The 9,495-nt window shown below is 45.6% G+C and overlaps 1 protein-coding gene across 5 annotated transcripts in view; it reads left to right on the top strand.

Moving 5' to 3' along the window:
• The first annotated feature begins 2,199 nt into the window (after positions 1 to 2,199).
• RALGPS2 (Ral GEF with PH domain and SH3 binding motif 2) overlaps positions 2,200 to 9,495 on the top strand; it is a 167,043-nt gene continuing 159,747 nt past the window's right edge. For 3 of the 5 annotated variants that reach the window (XM_055419189.2, XM_055419187.2, XM_088845302.1), the window contains exon 1: positions 2,200 to 2,339. The gene's annotated coding sequence lies outside the window, so the exon portion shown is untranslated. Of the gene's footprint in view, positions 2,400 to 9,495 lie in introns of all 5 variants that reach the window. The other 2 variants (XM_088845300.1, XM_055419188.2) reach the window with 2 other exon arrangements.

Below are 9,495 nucleotides of genomic sequence, written 5' to 3'. Positions count from 1 at the left end.
GAAAACGGAAAACTCTGGGAAATTACAGCAGATTCTAACTCAGATCTTTTCTGCAGGAGCTGGGTCATGTTCATACTGAAACCACCAGCTGGTAGGAAATGAGGATCCCTACTGGATTCATATCACTCATCATTCCCTCCAGGAAACAGGAGAGAGAGTGACGGTCTGCCTCACCTGAGTACATTGAGAATAAAGATACACAGTGTGTGGCCTGACTGCTGGTAGAAGTGGGACAGTTTCTGCAACAGACACTTGGCAATGATATGTCTCAGGCCAAGGGAAGGTCCTGCAAAGGTGAGAAAATAAAAAGTAGCTCCTGAAAGCTTCCCACATACCTGGTACTTGAAGTTATCTCCCCCATGTGGATAGTGGATGTATGAAGTTCAACTTCTGGCTGTTGGTTCCATTGCAAAGGCTACTATCAGAATTTTCTCTTTTATGAGTCACACTATATTGAGCAAGGAGAAACGCTAATCGAAATTTAAAATTATTACAATTACACAAAATAAAATTCCCTGTTGTTCCTCAGTTTTCCTATTTCTTAAAAGCAGTGATAATGGGATTCATATATACAGATCTATATTGTTGGAATTATTACTGTGGGCACATAACCTTTTCCTTACTCTCTTACTAACAATTTAAGAAGATTAAAGATTTACCCAACTAGAAGGATTTTTCCTCCAAGTGCTAGTTCTGTTTTCCTGTTATTTCTTTGGAACTTGAAGCAGTTAACATCTGTGGAAAAACTTCCTGTATATATTACACATTCTCCCCTTTTCACCGTTAGTGTGTTCTACTTTTTCTTGGTCTATTCTCATTTGAAAGTTTGTTTGGTGTCTGCTTCTCCTAGTGATTTCATCATGATTTTTTTTTTTTCTAGGACTTTCTTTAAAAGAAAATGAAATAAAAATGAAAAGAACATGAACTTTACCTATCCTCTTTAACAACTTTGGGTGTGGAGAGCGGGGTCGCTTTAAAGAAGTAACTATTTAAGAGACAAGGGTTGAAGGGCATTCTAGCTTCCCTAACTAGAGTGAAGGGCAGTCAATGGAGGAAATAATTAGCATCCTACAATATACACGATTAATCTGTTCTGTTTAGGGGTTATTAGAGAGGAAAGAAAGTAAATGGGAATGATTTTGTCGCTTTCCTGTTTTATGGGCAAAGCTGGTTCACAGTATTCCTCTTACATTCTACCATACAGTGCCTGGAGAGAGAGAGGCTGATCATCCAATAAACCATCCACTTCTAAATGGTCTAATGATACCATATACAAAGGTTGCTCACCTTCCATTTATAGTCAGACTGCATCAAATGGTGCTAATTCTAAATAGGCCACCCCGTATAGTGCACCCTCCGAAACAACACCCTTCCGCTGTTTAACGAAATCCATTCCTTTTTTATTCACAGGAAATATTTAATATTCCAGAATCTTGTTCCTGCATTCAACGTGAAAATACTGCTCACCTGGAACTCATCAATCTGAGACCCAAGGGATGCCAAAGCCCCTGTCATCTGCTCATTAAGCCAAGGGCATCACACAAAGGCCTACTTCTAACACCTCCTGAATCTTAATGCGAGAGAGTATTGATCTCTATAATTTATGATCCTACGGCAGTGGGGTGGCTCTTCACACGTGGAGCCCCCTCACTTGTGCGCAGTGACTTCGAAAAACACATCTGGCGCGGGCAGGATATTGGATCCGGGAGCGGAGGGTTTCCTCGGTTTCTCCGTTCTCTAGCCTTAAAGGTAAGGTGCCGGGCGCGGAGGGCGGCGGCCACCGCAGCGGATTTCACCGCGGAGGGCCGGGCGAGGGGAGCCGGTGGCCGGGCTGCCGCGGAGGCCCCACCTGTGCGTCCCTCCGCTCCTTCCCCGCCCCCTCGATTGGCCGGTAGCGGCCCCTCCTTCGGGCGGGCGCCGGGCGGAGGGACTGCGGCTGTGGGCGCGCGCCGCGGCCGCGGGGCCCCAGGGACGGTTGGGCTCGGCCGGGCAGAGGAGCCGCCGGCGGGGGCGCGCGCCGGGAAGACCCCCGCCGGCCGCGGCGCTCGGGGCCCGCGCGAGCGCGCTCGGTTGGCGCACGAGCGCGGCTCCGCCCCGCCTGCTCGGCGCGCGCCCCCGCCCGGCCCGCTCTCCTCCCCCACCCCCGGCGCGGACGGGGTGGATCCCGCTCGCTGCCCTCCCCCGAGCGGCCGCGGCGGCGGCCGGCGCTGAATGAGAGACGCCGACTGCTCGGGTCGCTGGGCGCTAGCCTAGGCGGCGGCGGCGGCGGCGGCAGAGCGGCGGAGCGGGAGGCCCGCGCCGTCCTTCCAACCTCCGAGGCGTGTGCCGGGGCTGCACAGGTCGGTGCCTTCGCCGCGGGCCTGGTGCGGCGCCGCGGAGGGCGGTGCGGGGGAGGCAAGGTGGGTGCGCTGCGCCCCCCGAGCGGCGCGGAGCCGCGGCGGCGGCGGCCGCGCGGGGAATGGCGGCGCCCGGGGCGCTGCGGTGTGTGTCGTTCGCCCGGCCGCGGGCGCCGGGACTGCTCGTCCTCGGCGCGGAGAGGGGGTTGCGGGGCTCGGGCTGAGGGAGGAGGGGGCTCGGAACCCAGGGCCGCGCCTCCCTCGGCGCCTGGCTCTCGGCGTCAGGAGGCGCCATGGGGTCCCCGCTCCGGCTCTCTGTCCTGACGCCGGGGGTCAGCCCGCCTCGCCTCGCCTCGCCTCTCCCCTGGGTGGCGGAAGCCCCCGGCCTCCGCCCGCGCTGCCTTGGCGCCCAGCGGCGCCTCAGCCTCCCTTCAGGTGAGCGCAGCCGGGGCTCCGGCAGCCGGAGCCCGCCGAGCCGGGCCACACCCCCTCCCCGGCCCTCGCAGCTGCGCCCCCGAAGCCCGGCCGCCCAGCTGGCCGCCTTGCGGACCCGCACTCGCGGTCAGGGTGACCTGTTGCCAAGCGGCCCGCAGCCCGAGTCGCCCGCCGACTCGGACCCGGGGGACCGGTCCTGCGCTGGCCCCGCGCGGCGGGACGCGGGCCCGGGGGCCGCTGCCGGAGATCGGGTGTGCTGTACTGCTAGGAGCGGGCGTACTGTGGGGGGGGGGGGATAAAAAAAGAGGTTCCCCCACGGGTCTGATCAAACACTTGCAGAGCGGGGATATCTGTCTGCAAATATCCGGGATTCCATTGCAGTATCGGATTAGGTAGGCTCATAAACACCATGCTTTGGAGGTGATTTGAGAGAAACCCGAGCCAGGAGTGAGGAGCTGTTATCTGTATCTGGAAAATAACCTTAAACCTGTGCTGAGCTAAATTATCCCTCCACCTGCCCCCATCAAAGCTCTTTTCCTGTAGCTGTGTGTTGTGTAGACGCAGTCCAGTTTCACTGTACGTGGGCGTGTTTGGGAAGAAGCTGCGAGCTGATAGGAGGTACCTTAGTACAAATGTTAATTTGTTTTACCCAGGAGGGGTGAGGGAGGAGGAAGAAAGGACACTGATGTTAGCTGTGGAGGAGGGGGCCATTGAAACACTAAATTTCTGTCGAAGAAAGCTCTAAAAAGAAATACAAAACCTGGCCTTTAAGATGGTTAAGAAGAAATACAGTCAGCAGTTAATTGAGCTTTATCTTTTACATGCCCAGGATTTTAACATTTCTAACGCTCTAGTTGCTATAGAGAGCTTTGTTTTCGTACTGGTGTTTGTGAGTTGATATTGGTGTTTTTCTGTATTCACCGTCAAGCCAGCTCTGTTTCAAGATGACCATCAGAATTTTGGATCTGAGCAGCGTAGTATTACAGTCATAGATCATAGCTTGCTAGCCCTAAAAGCCTATTCCATCCAGATAATTATGGTTATACAGTGCTGTAGAATCATAAATAATGTGTGTTACAGTTACTGCTGCGTATCTTCCTGGAGACTTTAGAATTATGCAGGATCTTATCCAAACGGTATTATTTTAATAAAAGCCTCTTACTCAAGCTTTATAGGCATAAAGTTTATCGCCTAGCTTCAAAGATTTGGAAAAGTACTTGTCTTATTAGCTTAAAGACCAAATGCAAGGACATTATTTTGAAATAGTAAGATCTTTTTTTTTTTTTAATTTTTTTCCACCTTTCATTCAATTAAGAAATTTGACTTTAAAACTGAGAACGGAACTTTGGAAATATTGTTCATTTTGCCTAAATCATTCCAGACTGCAGTATGCTTTTCTGATATATACTTTATCAACAAGAACTGACCAAAATTTCCTGAGAGAAAATATAACTACTTTAAAACTGACCTTGTGGACTTTTATCATATATGTGAGTAATGTATTTGTGTGTGTGTTTATGGACCTAGTACACGTCTCTTTCAGCTTAGTACATGTCATTGCGGCTGAGACAGCAGTTTTTTGCAGTGAATGATGGATATATGTGTAAGTGAAATTGTTCTGTTGCGATTTAAGACACTTTTGTCCAGGGGCCCAGTTTGCACATTCATTCATTCATTCTACACATGTTTATTGATTTTCTACTTGGTGCCTGTTCGTTGCCTAGATATTGGTGATACGAGAATAGGCTAGGTCTGTGCCGTGATGGAGCTTAAAGGGTAAGTAGGCAGGTTGTCAGATAACACTCTTTAGCATTAGTTTACAACTTAAGAAGTAAAAACTCCTCTAAAGAGTTTTTTTGGTTAAGGATATTTGTTGTGTTTTTCCTTCTAAGGATAGTGGGAATTATTACTGAGTGAACAAAAGCATCAAGACAAGTTATTTTAAAAATACACTGATGTTTATGTACTTTGGGTATCTGGTTCCCCAAAATAAACACTTTACCTTAAGTCACATGATGCATAATTTACATGTGGTTAGACAGCTTTGTACTTTTGGTTTATATAGTTAAATGAGATGTTTGCTAAAAATATTTTTCATGGCATTGTTTTTAAGGGAGTCTACTTCTTTTCTTCCCTTAATTTTTTAAATTGTTCCCTATATTTTTTCTTCCTCTGGCTGTGTATGTGTGAGTGGACCAAGGTTCTGTTGTTCTTCTGTAGAATCTAATAACCGTTATCGCTAAATCAGAGAATTCTGACTGAAATTTTTCTTTTTAAAATATGACAAACATTGGTTTAGTTTGTCACAGATTGTTGTTGTTTAGTCGCTAAGTCATGTCTGACTCTTCTGCGACCCTATGGACTATAGCCCACCAGGCTCTTCTGTCCATGAGATTTCCCAGGGAAGAATACTGGAGTGGGTTCCCATTTCCTTCTCCAGGGATCTTCCTGACCCAGGGACCTCTGCAGATCACAAAACTTTTTAATATGCTATGTGTCGGTACTTCTTATTTACTGGAGTGCCAACAATTAACATTGACCTTGTGCGTGTGTTTAGTCGCTTTGATCATGTCTGACACTTTGTGACCCCCATGGACCGCTAGCCTGCCAGACTCCTCTGTTCATGAAATTTTCTCGGCAGGAATATTGAAGTAGGTTGCCATGCCCTCCTCCAGGGGATCTTCCCCACCCAGGGATGGAGTCCCTGTCTCCTGCATTGGCAGGCATATTCTTTACCATGGAGTCACTGGGGAAGCCTAGAACATTGACCTTATGTAGGTATTATCATCTCCATTTTGAGCTGAGGAAATGGGTTTGAAAATGTGAGTACACCAACAAGCAAGCTATGAACCTAAACTCAAGTCTTAGCTCTTACTACGATGTGATGCTCCACCTGGGGAGCGTTGATGGGGGAGCTTCAACATCCACTGCTACAGTTCAGCATACAGTATAGCTGCTTGCCTGCTTTTCCAGAAATTTCTAAATAGCTTTTAAACTCTGAACCCAACTGTTAGTTGAGATTTAATTAGACCTGTTTAGAATCTAAAAGTTCTGCTTTTTTTTTGCTGTATTAAAAAAGACAGTTTGGATCTACTTTTAATGATATAAATATTTTGAGAATAAGATGTATTAGAATTAATCCTCTTTGCTGAATGTGAAGTTTTTATTGTATAACAACTATTTAGAATAAAGCAAATTGCTTCACTCTGGATGCTACATTTTTTTAGTTACTCAGTTTTCGATAAAAAGATAATTCAGATAGCCTGAAACTCTGGCTTAAGCTGAGTGAGGTTTCTTGGAGAATAAAATTACGCTCTGAATTGATTTTTTTAATATGTCTTACTCCTGTTGGTTTACAGATTTTCTTCAGTGAGAAAATAAAGTTTGGATGTGATATATTTCAGTTGCTTGAAATTAATCTGGAGTCTTTCTTGATTAACATCTTGAACTTTTGGTTTCAGTTCAGTTCAGTCACTCAGTCGTGTCCAACTCTGCGACCCTGTGAATCACAGCACGCCAGGCCCCCTGTCCATCACCAACTCCCGGAGTTTACTCAAACTCATGTCCATTGAGTCGGTGATGCTATCCAGCCATCTCATTCTCTGTCATCCCCGTCTCCTCCCGCCCCCCAACCCCTCCCAGCATCAGAGTCTTTTCCAGTGAGTCAACCCTTTGCGTGAGGTGGCCAGAGTATTGGAGTTTCAGCTTTAGCATCAGTCCTTCCAACGAACACCCAGGACTGATCTCCTTTAGGATGGACTGGTTGGATCTCCTTGCAGTCCAAGGGACTCTCAAGAGTTTTCTCCAGCACCACAGTTAGGAAACCTCTTAACCATGTAATAGGAATAAAAACACTGAATTTTGAAATATGTGACATCTGCCTATTCTATGGAAAGAAGAAAGTTTGAGTATATATTTAGCGAGTCACTTTAGTAAGTAATGGCTAGTTGGGGATGTGGGAAGCAGTGTTCATAGGACTCAGCTTGAAGGTGCCAGGCAGTTTATGTGTGCCACCACAGGGAACTTAGGTACAGGCTTTTGAATGACACATGGCTTTGGTGTATGAGAGGCTCGAAAATGAAGCCCGCACCTTGAGCTTAATTGATACCCTTTTGTTATTTTGCTTATATGACCTTTTCTCCAAACAGATTTTTCCTTTAGAGCTCAATTTCCTTCTTGCTCATTCTTGGAGAATGCTTTTCTGAAAACCTTGCCTAAAAAGCAACCCCATCACACTCTACCCTCATCTTTATTTCTCTTCACAACAGTAATTTATCTGACATTATAGCATATGTTAATTTGCTTATTATCTGCTTCCCGCTGGATATAAGGAGGGACCTTCTTTGAGGTCCTTCACGAGGTCAAAGACTTGGCTCACTGATGTCTTCCTAGCACCTAGAAAAGTGCCTGGCACAGTCAATGCCCAGATAACATTTGTAGAGTAGTTGAATTAATTGATATTAAATGATACAAAAAACACTAGTTATGTTTCTTGAATACAACAGCACATTAACTTTTGACTTTAAATAATAAACCTGTGCAGTTAAAAAGAAAGTTGTACTGGAAGACTTAAAATGAAAACCCTACCCGCTGAGGTGGGGAGGACCCCACCTCCCAGGTCCTGCTTTTAGAGCAATTATTTTTGATACATTTAGCTTTCTTTTTTCTTTCTGATATTTATTTCCATATTTTAAGGTATTACTTGTTTTTCAATTTTATTTTATTTTTTTTAAGTCACATCAACTCTTTGCAACCCCATGGACTGTATAGTCCATGGAATTCTCTAGGCCAGAATACTGGAGTGGGTAGCCTTTCCCTTCTCCAGGGGATCTTCCCAACCCAGGAATCGAACCCAGGTCTCCCACATTGCAGGCGGATCCTTTACCAGCTGAGCCATAAAGGAAATCCTTTTCAATTTTAGATATCTGTTGTCTTCCTCCTCTGGAAGATGAGTCTATGCTTTAGGGTTCTTGGGCCCGCTGAGCTTCCTCTCCCTTTATCTCCTAATGTAGTCACCTCCTAAGACGTTATATCTCCTAATGTAACATATAGTTATTTAACTGTTGTTTATTGTTTACATTATTATGACTTTGTGTATCTGTTTACTGTTGAACTATGCAGTATTCTATGATTGTATTTCATGAATTTAAAATTTTGGGGGGACTTCTCTGGTGGTCCAGTAGCTAAGACTCTGTGCTCCAGTGCAAGGGGCCTGGGTTGCATTGCTGTTCAGGGAACTAGATCCCACGCGCCACAGCTGAGTTTGCATGCCACAACTAAGACCTGTTGCAGCCAAATAAATAAATATTAAATATTTTTTCTTTTTTGCTTAGTGTCCTATTTGTCTCTATTCTCCACCCCACCCCCCGCCCCCACCAGGAACTGTCTCAGTATGTGCAAACACATCAGATTGATCACTCGATTTTTTTTTTTTTTTAATTGGAAATATCTCAGAGTTCCCTGTCCTTTTGCCCAAATCAGCACTGGGGCTCTTCACTCTGCTGGGTATCAGCTTGTGATTTCCCTTTGTGACCCTGTGAGTTCTCTTTACCTTTTCCCTATGTTAGCGCCCATATTGTCTGGATCCCTGTCCTCCTCTTTCTCTGATTTACTCCTTTGTTTTGGTGAAATACATCTCTCAGTAACTTTCAAGAAAGAGTGTTTGAGGAGGTGAAATTTCTGAGACGTTTGCATTGCTGAAAATATCTTTCTTCTACTCTGACAGCTGGTTGATAATTTGGCCCGTCTCAGTGTGGGATTCTAAACTGAAGTAATTGTCCTTCAAAATTTAAGGGGTGGTACTGTAATTACCTAGCTTCCCGTGGCTGTTGAAAAGTCTTATGCCCTTTCACCTTCATCCTTTCTACGTGACCGGTTTCTATTAAGATCCTTTCTTGGTCATCAGTCTGTGTCTCTCATGTCTTCTGTGTCTTGTGCGGGTCTTACTGCATTTCTTCTGCACAGTACTTACTGGGCTCTTCAACCAGCAGTGCCTGTATTAGATGAGAGGTGATCATCTAGTGCAAGGGTGAGCCAGTTTTTTCTTTGAAGGGCTGGATAGTATTATAGGCTTTGTGGGCAGTACTGTCTGTTACTGCTGCTCAGCTTTGTTTTTGCAGCATGAAACTGCCGTAGACAGCACAGGCATGTGGTTTGCTGACCCCAATCTGAGCACAGGTGGAAGGATTAGCCATTGCTTTGCTAGGAGTCAGGAGAGAAGAACAGAATTTGTGGACAGAGACATGATGGTGGTGGCTTGAGGAAATTCTCATCTGAGGTTTTCTGTTAGTACATGATAAGCAAGATCATTAGCTGAGAGTGAGGAAGAATGGCTGTATGTATTGGAGGTTTGACAAGGGGAAAAATACATGACATAGTCATCCATCAAAGAGTGGAAAAGTTAACAGAATAGAGTAGAAGAGAATAGAGGAGAGGAATATATTGTGTTGGCTAGTCAGCATTAAGGGCTCACTTACCCAAGAGAGATGATTCTAAATTTCAGGTTCCTGGCTTTAATAGAAATATCTCTAAAATCTCACCAAGTATGGTATCTTACTAAAGGTCTCCCCTCTCCCACCCTCCCCATTCAGGTGAGGTTTTTTAAATTGATCATCAAAACTATTCACATATAAGTATTATATACTTATATGTGTATATGTTTTTATACATACAAACATGGCCTATATAACTTCTCATTTGTAGAGAAATGCCAAAATAAAGTACT

This window comes from Moschus berezovskii, chromosome 17 (assembly GCF_049115385.1).
Source record: "Moschus berezovskii isolate FMDL1 chromosome 17, NW_MosBer_1.0, whole genome shotgun sequence".
In the NCBI taxonomy this organism is placed as follows: domain Eukaryota; kingdom Metazoa; phylum Chordata; class Mammalia; order Artiodactyla; family Moschidae; genus Moschus; species Moschus berezovskii.
This window is presented reverse-complemented; position numbering and strand designations above follow the sequence as displayed.